The sequence below is a fragment of the Oryzias melastigma genome, linkage group LG1 (genome assembly GCF_002922805.2).
Source record: "Oryzias melastigma strain HK-1 linkage group LG1, ASM292280v2, whole genome shotgun sequence".
NCBI classification, from domain to species: Eukaryota; Metazoa; Chordata; class Actinopteri; order Beloniformes; family Adrianichthyidae; genus Oryzias; species Oryzias melastigma.
The window spans coordinates 9,585,774-9,595,171 of NC_050512.1; the positions used below are offsets into that span (position 1 = coordinate 9,585,774).

Consider the following 9,398-nt stretch of genomic DNA (forward strand, 5'->3'; position numbering starts at 1 on the left):
TTTACAGAGAAAAACCAGCATGAGATGTACCTCCCGCACCCCCTTCCATTGCTCAGAGGGAGGACAGATGCAGGCTTTGAGGTTGCAGATACCAGACTAACATTACGGATGTTACACTCCAGGAGACCAAGCATCCAGCTGGATTGAATAAGTAGCTAACAACCTCAGGTGTTAGCGATTTCACTGTCTAATGTATGAACGATATTAAAAAGTAATGGTTCCAGGCATGAAAATGACATCATTTTTAATTTCTCATGCATATTTGTTCAATTTTTCTTCGACAAGTTACAAAATGTGCAAATTAAGTCAGATCAACAACAACAAAGGGCTTACAAAGATGCTTTTTGATACCTGCAGATATCTGGAAAATGTAGCTTCATGGTGGTTTTCTTTGTTGTTGTTAATCTAGGTTTTTACATAATCTGGTATTTGTTTGAGTGTCCTGAAACACATCAATCAGAGTAATTGATATACGCAACTCCATATTATTACTACAATGATTTTCTGATCTAATTTTTATGCGGAAATGTTCAAAAAATTATTTGTGGCTGTTGAATGGCAGCTTGATAAAATATAAAGTCAGCAAAATTAAAACGATAATAATTGTCATTTTTAAACATAGTTAACATTAAAAAAATAGGTTCTGGTTAAAACGTTTTCTGTCAGTTTTTTCCCCTTTTTGTTATAATTTCTTCATTTATTTTAAGTTAAAGGGAAAACATGTAAAAAAAATTGGCAAATACACAAACAAAATTAATTAATGGTTGACAAAGCATGTACATACAATAATTTCTAAAGATGGCCATTTGATCCCTCAATATTTTGCCTTATTTGACTTCTATCATGTGTTTGGTATGCTTTTTCTGATATTTTTTATATATTTATTTATTTGCAGTGATTTCTTTTTTCATTGCAACTATTCCACATTCCATTATTGAACATTATTGAAATTGTGTAGCAGTGATTGTCGACTTTTTAGGACAAAGTTCCCTTCGTAAAGTGTCCTTTTTCAAACAAGTACCTTGTTACCAGCGCTTTGAAGATAGATGTCTGCCATGGACTAAAGGGAAAATCAAAAATCATTGAAAAAAAAAAGTTCCGCATGCTGTCTTGTCAACATCAACATACTGTACCTAGGATAGCACAAGGGTAAGTTCATTGGAACTTATCAATGTTCCTTCCAGAAAAAGTGATCCCAGGCACCTGAACTTCTGTTTAAGAGGAAAATATTTCAGCGGGGAGAGTAAAGGGTGTTGTTCTGGGTAGTGTGTTAATTATAGTATTTTTCTGATAATGTACTACCATTAAAAAAAATATTGTGAGGTTTGTTATTGTTTTAAAATAAGTTTATTTAGAGTCAGACAAATAGAAATTGCTATTTTTGCATTGTGTTGTTGTGCACCGGTGGGAGAGAACCCCTCCAATTAGCAAATGGTTTGTGCTATGACCATATAGCTGATTAAGGGTGAAATGACACACCTGGAGAGGAAGTATTTTTTGAAGCTTAGCTGTTGTTAAAGGTTTGTATAATTGCTTGAATTATATTGGACATTTAAGTATATATATATATATATATATTACTTTTGTTTGTTTTATCTGTAATGTAACTATTAACCATGAGCAGTGAATTAGTGATGGGTGTTTGTGCTGTTCCTCTCTGGCGCCCTCTTCCGGCCATCTCTTGTGTCAATCAAATCGACAGCTGCCACACTTTTTCATAGTTTCATTTAATTTTTAATATCTGTGCTAGAAAAAAAAATGTTTGCGCAGTTTGACTTCAGAGACGTCTTGAAAATCAAACTAAGAAAAATAAATCCCACTCTGATTTCGTTCGCGCCCTCCCACTTGCCCCTCTCATATTTCAGTTTTTTTCCTCTCGCGCTCGCGCCCCCCTTCGTCCCGCTGATAAGCGGCAGCAGCATAGCGGGGAGGAGCTCTCCTCTGCCGGGACTCCTCCTTCCGCTCCCATCGTTTTTCTTTCGCTTGCCCCCCAACACTCACGCGCGTCTCCACCCCCCCCTCCACCTTCGTTCAGCCTGCTGGTCGAGAGGTAAAGATGTGAAGGACGGGGGAAAGAAGTGCCGAGCAGAGGGGGTTTCTGGGTTCTTTTTTTTTTCTTGCCGGAGCGGAAAAAAAGGTATCCGGAGCGCCGCGAGGGAGAGTCGGGGGGGACTCTTCGGAGACAGAGACGGAGAAGACGGAGGGAGGAGGCGAACGTTGGCTGTAAACACGACAGAAAACGACGAATAGGACGTCCACCCCCCCGCCGTACCACCCCCCGCGCGTCCCTTCTCATCTCCATCCTCCTCTGAGGCGCGCGCCGGAGTGGCCTGCTCTCCGCCGGGTTGGAACTCAACATTTTCTCATTGAATCTTCCGCTCCGTAGCGGGATAAACATTGAAGGAGCCGCCGCGATAACCGAAAGGACCCCCCTCCCTCCTCCGCCCCCTGACTCCCACGCGCGCGTGCGTCCTGCTCGGGATGTTTTAAGCGGTGTGTCTCCGATCGGCTGGACAGGAGCGGAAAACCGAGGACTGCAGGAAACCCTGACGGAGGCAGGGACGCCGGCCCCGGCTGTCACCGGCTTCCCAGCATCACCAATGCGAGTGCACGGCGGCCACTGCTGCTGCTGCTGCAGAACCCGGATCAGCAGGGCTCTCATCCACCATGAACCTCTGAAAGGCATCTGACACGGGCACAGATGGGTAAGCAGGGATGCTGGGATTTATTTGCTGGTGTGTGATGAGACAGTAGCAACATTTAAGTTTTGCCATCACATTTTCTTGCATTTTAGCATCTTTATGCCTGCAGAGTATCTATTTACTTTACAGTAATATCAATATTTTGCATGATCACAAGTACAGGCCTTTATTTCCACTTTTTAAATAATCACTTATGGAAGGATTCATTTTGCTGCCAAGATTTGCAACAAAAAAACACGTGAATTGGAGGAAGTTTTCTGAAAAATCCTGTCACTTCACTTTACCTTGCAGAGGAAAGTGCCAATTTCTGTGGAAAGACTTTCAGATCTCCTCCTTGCCATGTCTGCACCAGGCGTCTCTAAGTAGTTTACGTTGCATGCTGCCGTGTAACACAAGCTGATTGAAACTATTTACACCTTGCACATAACTGAAACTAAAATCCATGTAGGCTTGATTACTGATTTCCCACGTGAGGCTTCCTAACTCGTCCTCCGAGGTCAAAGTCAGATCTCCAGAGGATGCACTAGTTTGAGTCATATTTTGTAAACAAAAAGGGGGAAAAGGTAAAAATCTTGCATGCAATAAGGGATACAATTGATGGTTTTACCGTAGCACACTTAAGAGGTTTGGTTGTATTTACCCTCAGAAGTGCAGCCTGCAGATGTGTAAACATATTGACTGGAGAGCATGCTTTGGCCCATCCCCTAAGGACAGATTTAAAGACCCACTCCAATGAAATCGGTCTTTGCCTATTGTTTTGCGGCGTTTTACTCATAACGGAGGACATATATTAATAAAATTAAGCACAATTTTGATTATTTTTTGTTCAAATCAAGAGTGTACAAAAACATGTCTTTTCAAAAAAAAAAAAAAAAAGAGCGTATTTGTGACATAGAGAATACAATAGGTGGGCCACAAACTCTGTTCTGCTCCATCCTTTTGCAGTCAAATAGATCCATGTATGTTTTTATTTTCCTTGTCTGAGCTGCCATCTGGTTCAGAACTGTACAGCTGGTAAGCTCCAAATTTGCCCGCCATTTTTATTGTACTGGTAATGTCAGGTTTGGTTTAGTAAGAGGGCCTGTAAGCTAAAAAGCATGTAAACAGATGTGTCACCAACGCTCCCTCCTACAACTCACAGGTGAATTTTTAACGAGCTCCTGCCACTCTGCAGAAATTATGTCTTAGAAAACGACGCATTTTAGTTTACTTTGACTTAAAAACAGTATAATCATAATTTAAAGACAACTGGGAACACGTTTAGGCTGAATATGAGTTATTCCTCTACCCCTACATTACTAACCTTTGATGATGTCATCAATAGTCACCGGTCAGCTATGTTACTGGGTAGCTGTCAGTGCTCAGAAAACACATAGCATCAGTTTTATAATTTTAAAAAGTAATGCTAAGACAAAAGTCTTTACTTAAATTTAAATGTAAACTGTAAATGTAAACCACACCCACGTGACATGGATCACCTTAAAGCCTTATGTCCCTACCCCTTTCCCTTAAAAAACAATTTTGGACAACACTTCAGCTTCAAATACCCCTACAATCTGTGGGGTGGGTAGGTAGAAGAATTCAGATTTGTATAGCAAGAAATGGTTGGGACTTTAAAGTCCCACTCCGATGCCAGCTCAGATGAGGAACACAAAGACGTACATGGATCTAATCGTGGACAAGTAAGTGCATCAGAATAGAGCAGATTGGGGAGCTTGTGGCTTGCCGATTGCAGTTTCTACATTACAACTACAGCTTTTCCAATGGCATTTTCTTGTCTGATCCCGATTCACATTGATTTGAATACAGAAATGCAATCGTAAGTTTAATTTTCTTTATATGTGTCCTTCGTCATCATAAAAATGACACAAGAACATGTTAAAAACACCAAAAAGAGGATTTTCATCAGTTAAGGATTTGATAAAGGATGAAAAAGTTTGTTTGCCTTACTGTATCAAGATGACATTTTAGAAATGCCACTGTTCCCTTGCTCCGATTGAACCTTAATTCCCGCTCCTGGAATGGCATCTTTGAGTTTTTTAAATTGGATTTGGATGGCACGCTGGGCCAGTGTAGGTGTGCAGAGCCGTAAAGCGGTCAGGAGAGGAGACTTTTTGCCGAGGCCGGTGGAGCAAAAGGTGAAAAACGCAGCTTTTATCGCTGTACTTTGTTTTTTGTTCTATGGCGTCAAAGCGGTTGATGATGTCTTGCTAAACATCCTAGAACCAAGCGTTTCAAACATTCACGTAAGCAAAGAGCACATCTTGTGAGGATGCAATTCACAGTGTAGTGATGCTTATACAAAGAGACAGCCCAGTGGAATAGTGTGAGTTCCTGTGAGTGTGTTTAAGAAATTCTGAAGGATTTATTTATTTATTTATTTTTTGCCACTGTTAATATCCTAGATGCAGCTGCACTGTGCTCAACCGGGGAAAAGAATTTCTTCATTACAGAGATGGTGAATGGATGGATGCACAAGATGAGTGAAAAATGAAGACAGGAGAAAAAAGCAGAGTGACTGACTGGACTCAGGGGAGGAATGAAGGCTTTTATTCATTCACTTGCCTGAAACAGTGTGGGGAGTCGGGAGACCCACCTGAGCCCCACAGCTGCAGCTCACTTCCTTTGTCAGAACTGATCAAGAACACACATGTGTGCTGTGTCTTTGTTTTTCACCTCCTGCTGCCAATTCCCTGTCAGTTTTTGGACATGCTCATGTGAGCACGATTTACGCCTTTGTGGTAGTTAACTGTATTGGCTTAATGTCGTTTGTTTGATTGAATTTATTTGATTGGCTTGGGCCGTCGTGTGGGGGGTTTGCAAGTGTTTCTGCACCTCGGCACAGTCAAAAAACAAGCACGTAAGGTGGCCTGTGTTTCTGGATTGCTAATATGCATCATTGTGGTTGTTTTTTCCTTTATTAGTCTCAGTATTGTTTTGTGTTCTTCTGATCTGTCCAAGTTCTTCATGTATCCGAGAGGCTTTGTAATCGTGAAGATCACAAGAGTGTTCCAGATGGACGTATGTGTGAATACTAGGACTACACAATAAGAGAAAAACTTGCAATGTGTGATATTAGCAATCAATGTTGCAATGATTTGCGATACGTGAACAAATAGCAAAGCAAAAACTAATGCATTCTTTACATTTTACTGAAGCAGTTTTATTTAAATAAAAGTAAACATAACTTTTACATTTTTTCTCCAAATGATCATTGGTACATAGGAGGTGGGGATCTAACCTAAAATCCATTCGATTGGTCAACGGCATTAAAGAGTCCATCTGATTAGTCCAATGCATAAGAGGCTTTATTTGATTCATTAAATACTTCAAGCTATCATGAGATTGTTTTATCATGTGTGTAAATACATAAGATAACCGTTTATGGAGTTTACACTATCTTTTGTGATTGGTGATATTTGATTCATTGTGCATTCATTCATCTTCTTAGCTGCTTTGTCCCTTTCGGGGTCATGGGGCTGGCCGAGGCAGAATATACCCTGGACAGGCTGCCAGTCTGTCGCCAGGTCTAATACCAATTTCTTTTCCAAAATTTGAGGCAAACAATGAAGTACCAAAGGTTGCAGTTCCACCAAAGACCACTGGAGGCAGATTGCAAAAGGATTCAGTTTTTCGCTGACCCTCATATTATTTAAAAGTCAGATTACTAAGCAAAAATATATTATTTTAATTCTTTTTATGGAAAACTTGGAAGTGGTAAGATTATTTTCATATTGTTTATCATTTTTCATTTCCTTGGAGCTTAAATTTGCTAATTTTCTGTGTTTTTATTTTATTTTATTTTTTTGATTGACAGGGCTTTATACTTTTTCAAATAAAATTGGCATTTTTAGAATGTTGTTGAGTTGGGCGGCAAAAAGGGGTTTACATATAAATCCCTGAACACCAAAGATGTCACTGGCAACATCTAAACAGCACATGCACTTTGATCTACTTGGCTGATTCTGATGCAGAGAAAAGTGACTTTTCGCATCAGCTTTGCATTTTTGTAATTGCACAAAGTTGCTTTTCTACACAATAGAAATGGCTGATTTGTGTTGATTGTGTAAAGCTGCTTTTCCCTGCTTTAGAATCTGTTGGAATTACATTGACTGTGCAAACTTTTGAAGATTTATGGTAGTTGAAAGAAATTCAAACACTGGAGCTAACGTTCTGGTGTAGAAGGGTAAAGGGGCAGCAACAACTACCTGTTAGAAGCTAATTCAGAGATAAATAACTCAAGACGATTCTTAGGGCACCGCCATGATTCGGTTATTTACTCTAGTATAAAACAGCCCAATTTGAATTGGCTTCTGTGCTTAGATTTAATATAAACAACCACTGATTTATCTACCTGATCTTCCCTATCCTTGCTCACGTAGCTTCCGATTGACTCTTACCCGGGTTGTGAACTGTGTAATTATCAGATGGCGCCATGGACAGTACAAGATGGAGATGCAGAATGAGCTGAAATCAAAAGATATTAAACTGACTTCGTACTGGCTCACTGATTTAATAAAATGGGTAGCAATATGTAAAAATACCACATTTTGGGTGATTTCAGCCCACTGCTAATTTCTGACTTTCCCCACTTCCAAAAAGTAATCATCTTGCTGGCTGCCATTTTTGACAATTTGTGTCAAATTGACCTAGAGCTTTTCTCATCTTTTTGAGCTCAGCAAATCAGAAAACGACATTGGTTCTCACATTGTCTATGAAAATTGTGTTTTTGTCATGTTCTTGTGTCATTTTTCTGATGGAGTACATGTATAAAGAAAATTTAGCTTAAAATTGCATTTCTGAGTGCTTCTTTATTCCTATTGTTGTGAGTCAAAGCTTGTAGGTCTGACAGCAAGCCAAAAACCCCTTGCTCTGCTTCATTGATGCATCCACTTGTAGACGACTAGATCCTTGTTTGTTTTCCTTGTCTGAGGTGGCGTCTGGATCAGAACTATACGGCTGAATAGCTCCAATATTGCTCACCATTTTTGTTGGACCAGTAATTTTAGGTTGGGGTTGTGAAGGGCTGTAAGCTAGCGGGAAACCATAAACAGATGGATGTTGGGAAGTAGGGACAGGCTCGGCAAGTTTCATGTCCCAGAAAACAACACAGGTTTTTAGATTTTTGGTTTAAAATGAAACGATCATAATTTCAATCCAGTGGAAATGCTTTCAAAATAGATCAAAAGATGATCAGAGTGGGACTTTGCTTCTACGGGAATAAAAGAATACAGAAAGAGTTTGTCTATTCTGTTTGCATGCTGAATGAATGTGTGTGACTCATTCTGTTCTAAGGGATTTTACAAAGATCAGGACAGCTTTGTATCAGTGTGGTCCATTTATGACAACACTTCTCTTGTCTGTTTAGCAATCGCTGATTTACACCCATCCACCAAGAGAGCTGCTTAAAAAGGGTGGCTGTTTCATGCATGACTCATTCAACTGTCGGCCCATTCTCAGTCAGGTCCAGCAGAGGGAAGGGGGCTCCACTTGCTGAAATCCGGCTCTAAGCTGGCACTTCTGAGAGACTCCATCTGTATTTGTGTTGGTAATGTGCAGCTTTTCCCACTCGCCCATGCTCTCCTCCTTTGCTCCTTTTCTCTTTTCACGTCTCCCGTTCGTTATTTTGCAGCCTCTTTTCTGTGCCGTTGACTCAAGTTGCAAGGCTGAAAGAAATGGCTTTGCTGGCACGCAGGCAGGGCCGTCAGTTGATAGTGCCAGAGGTGATCTGGGTGAGCAGAGATTAGCATCCCGACATCTACCTTTTTCCTGTTAAAACAAACAAAGGAAGAGAAGAAAGGGATCCTGAGACAAGATCATTAAATCAGCTGCCGGTTGAGCTTTTTTGCCATTTTTTTTTTTTCCTGAAAACTCACACGGTTCATTTAGACCGGCAATGTCAGACTCTGTTTACTTTTTATCAAAAGAAAGCCTGTTTTCAAGATTTTCTTAGAAAGTGTGCTGGAAATGAACACACACACAAGGCTTGTTGTCATAGGCAGATGGGGGCGGACATCTGATAGTGTGGGAACACCAGTAAAAGACGGCAGCTAAATTTCCGAAGAAAATCCAACCTTTTCTTGGGACACCTTTGCCGGTCGGTAATGGAGCAGTGCGGATGTAAGCAAGCTAAATGGAAACCAATCGTGGAATAAACATTTTTTGTCATGTTTACCCAATAAAGAGGTACTTTAGGTAGGTGATGTAATCTTTTTTACATTTATTTATTTTAGATACACCTGTTTGTTAAAGGAAAAAAAAAATCAAGACTTGACTTTGTGAAGTGAACAAAGTAAAAACCTTTTATTACAAAGAATTTGAAATCTCTAAGCTTTCAACATTTCATTTAGGATCTTCTGAGCCTTTTTTAATTTAGCATAAGTGTACAGTGTTCCCTTGTTTATCTAAAAATAATCCGTGGTAGGTGAAATCTGCAAAGTAGGATTACAGATGTTTTAAGCCTGTAAAATCCCCTCTCTACACACTTTTCTCTGACAAACGTTAACATTCTCACACTTTTCCTGTTTAAACTCTCAAAGTTCAATCCTTTGTAGAAAAATAGATCCTTTATTATAGAATGAAAATTAGGATCTGCTAGTGATCAAAGGTTTATGTAAATGTGGTAAACTAAACACATTCTGTATTGGAGACGCACCACAGATAAGATTGATTGACAAGGTCAACAGCCGATCAGGA

At 39.9% G+C, this 9,398-nt stretch overlaps 1 protein-coding gene across 8 annotated transcripts in view; it reads left to right on the forward strand.

Moving 5' to 3' along the window:
* Positions 1 to 9,398, forward strand: part of mgat3b (beta-1,4-mannosyl-glycoprotein 4-beta-N-acetylglucosaminyltransferase b) — a 55,268-nt gene that overhangs the window by 739 nt on the left and 45,131 nt on the right. For 5 of the 8 annotated variants that reach the window (XR_004948046.1, XR_004948057.1, XM_036212370.1 and 2 more), the window contains exon 1: positions 1,882 to 2,705. The exons of 1 other annotated variant lie outside the window; for it this stretch is intronic. The gene's annotated coding sequence lies outside the window, so the exon portion shown is untranslated. Of the gene's footprint in view, positions 1 to 1,470; positions 1,521 to 1,881; positions 2,706 to 9,398 lie in introns of those variants that run through there. 2 more of the 8 variants (XM_036212321.1, XM_036212341.1) reach the window with 2 other exon arrangements.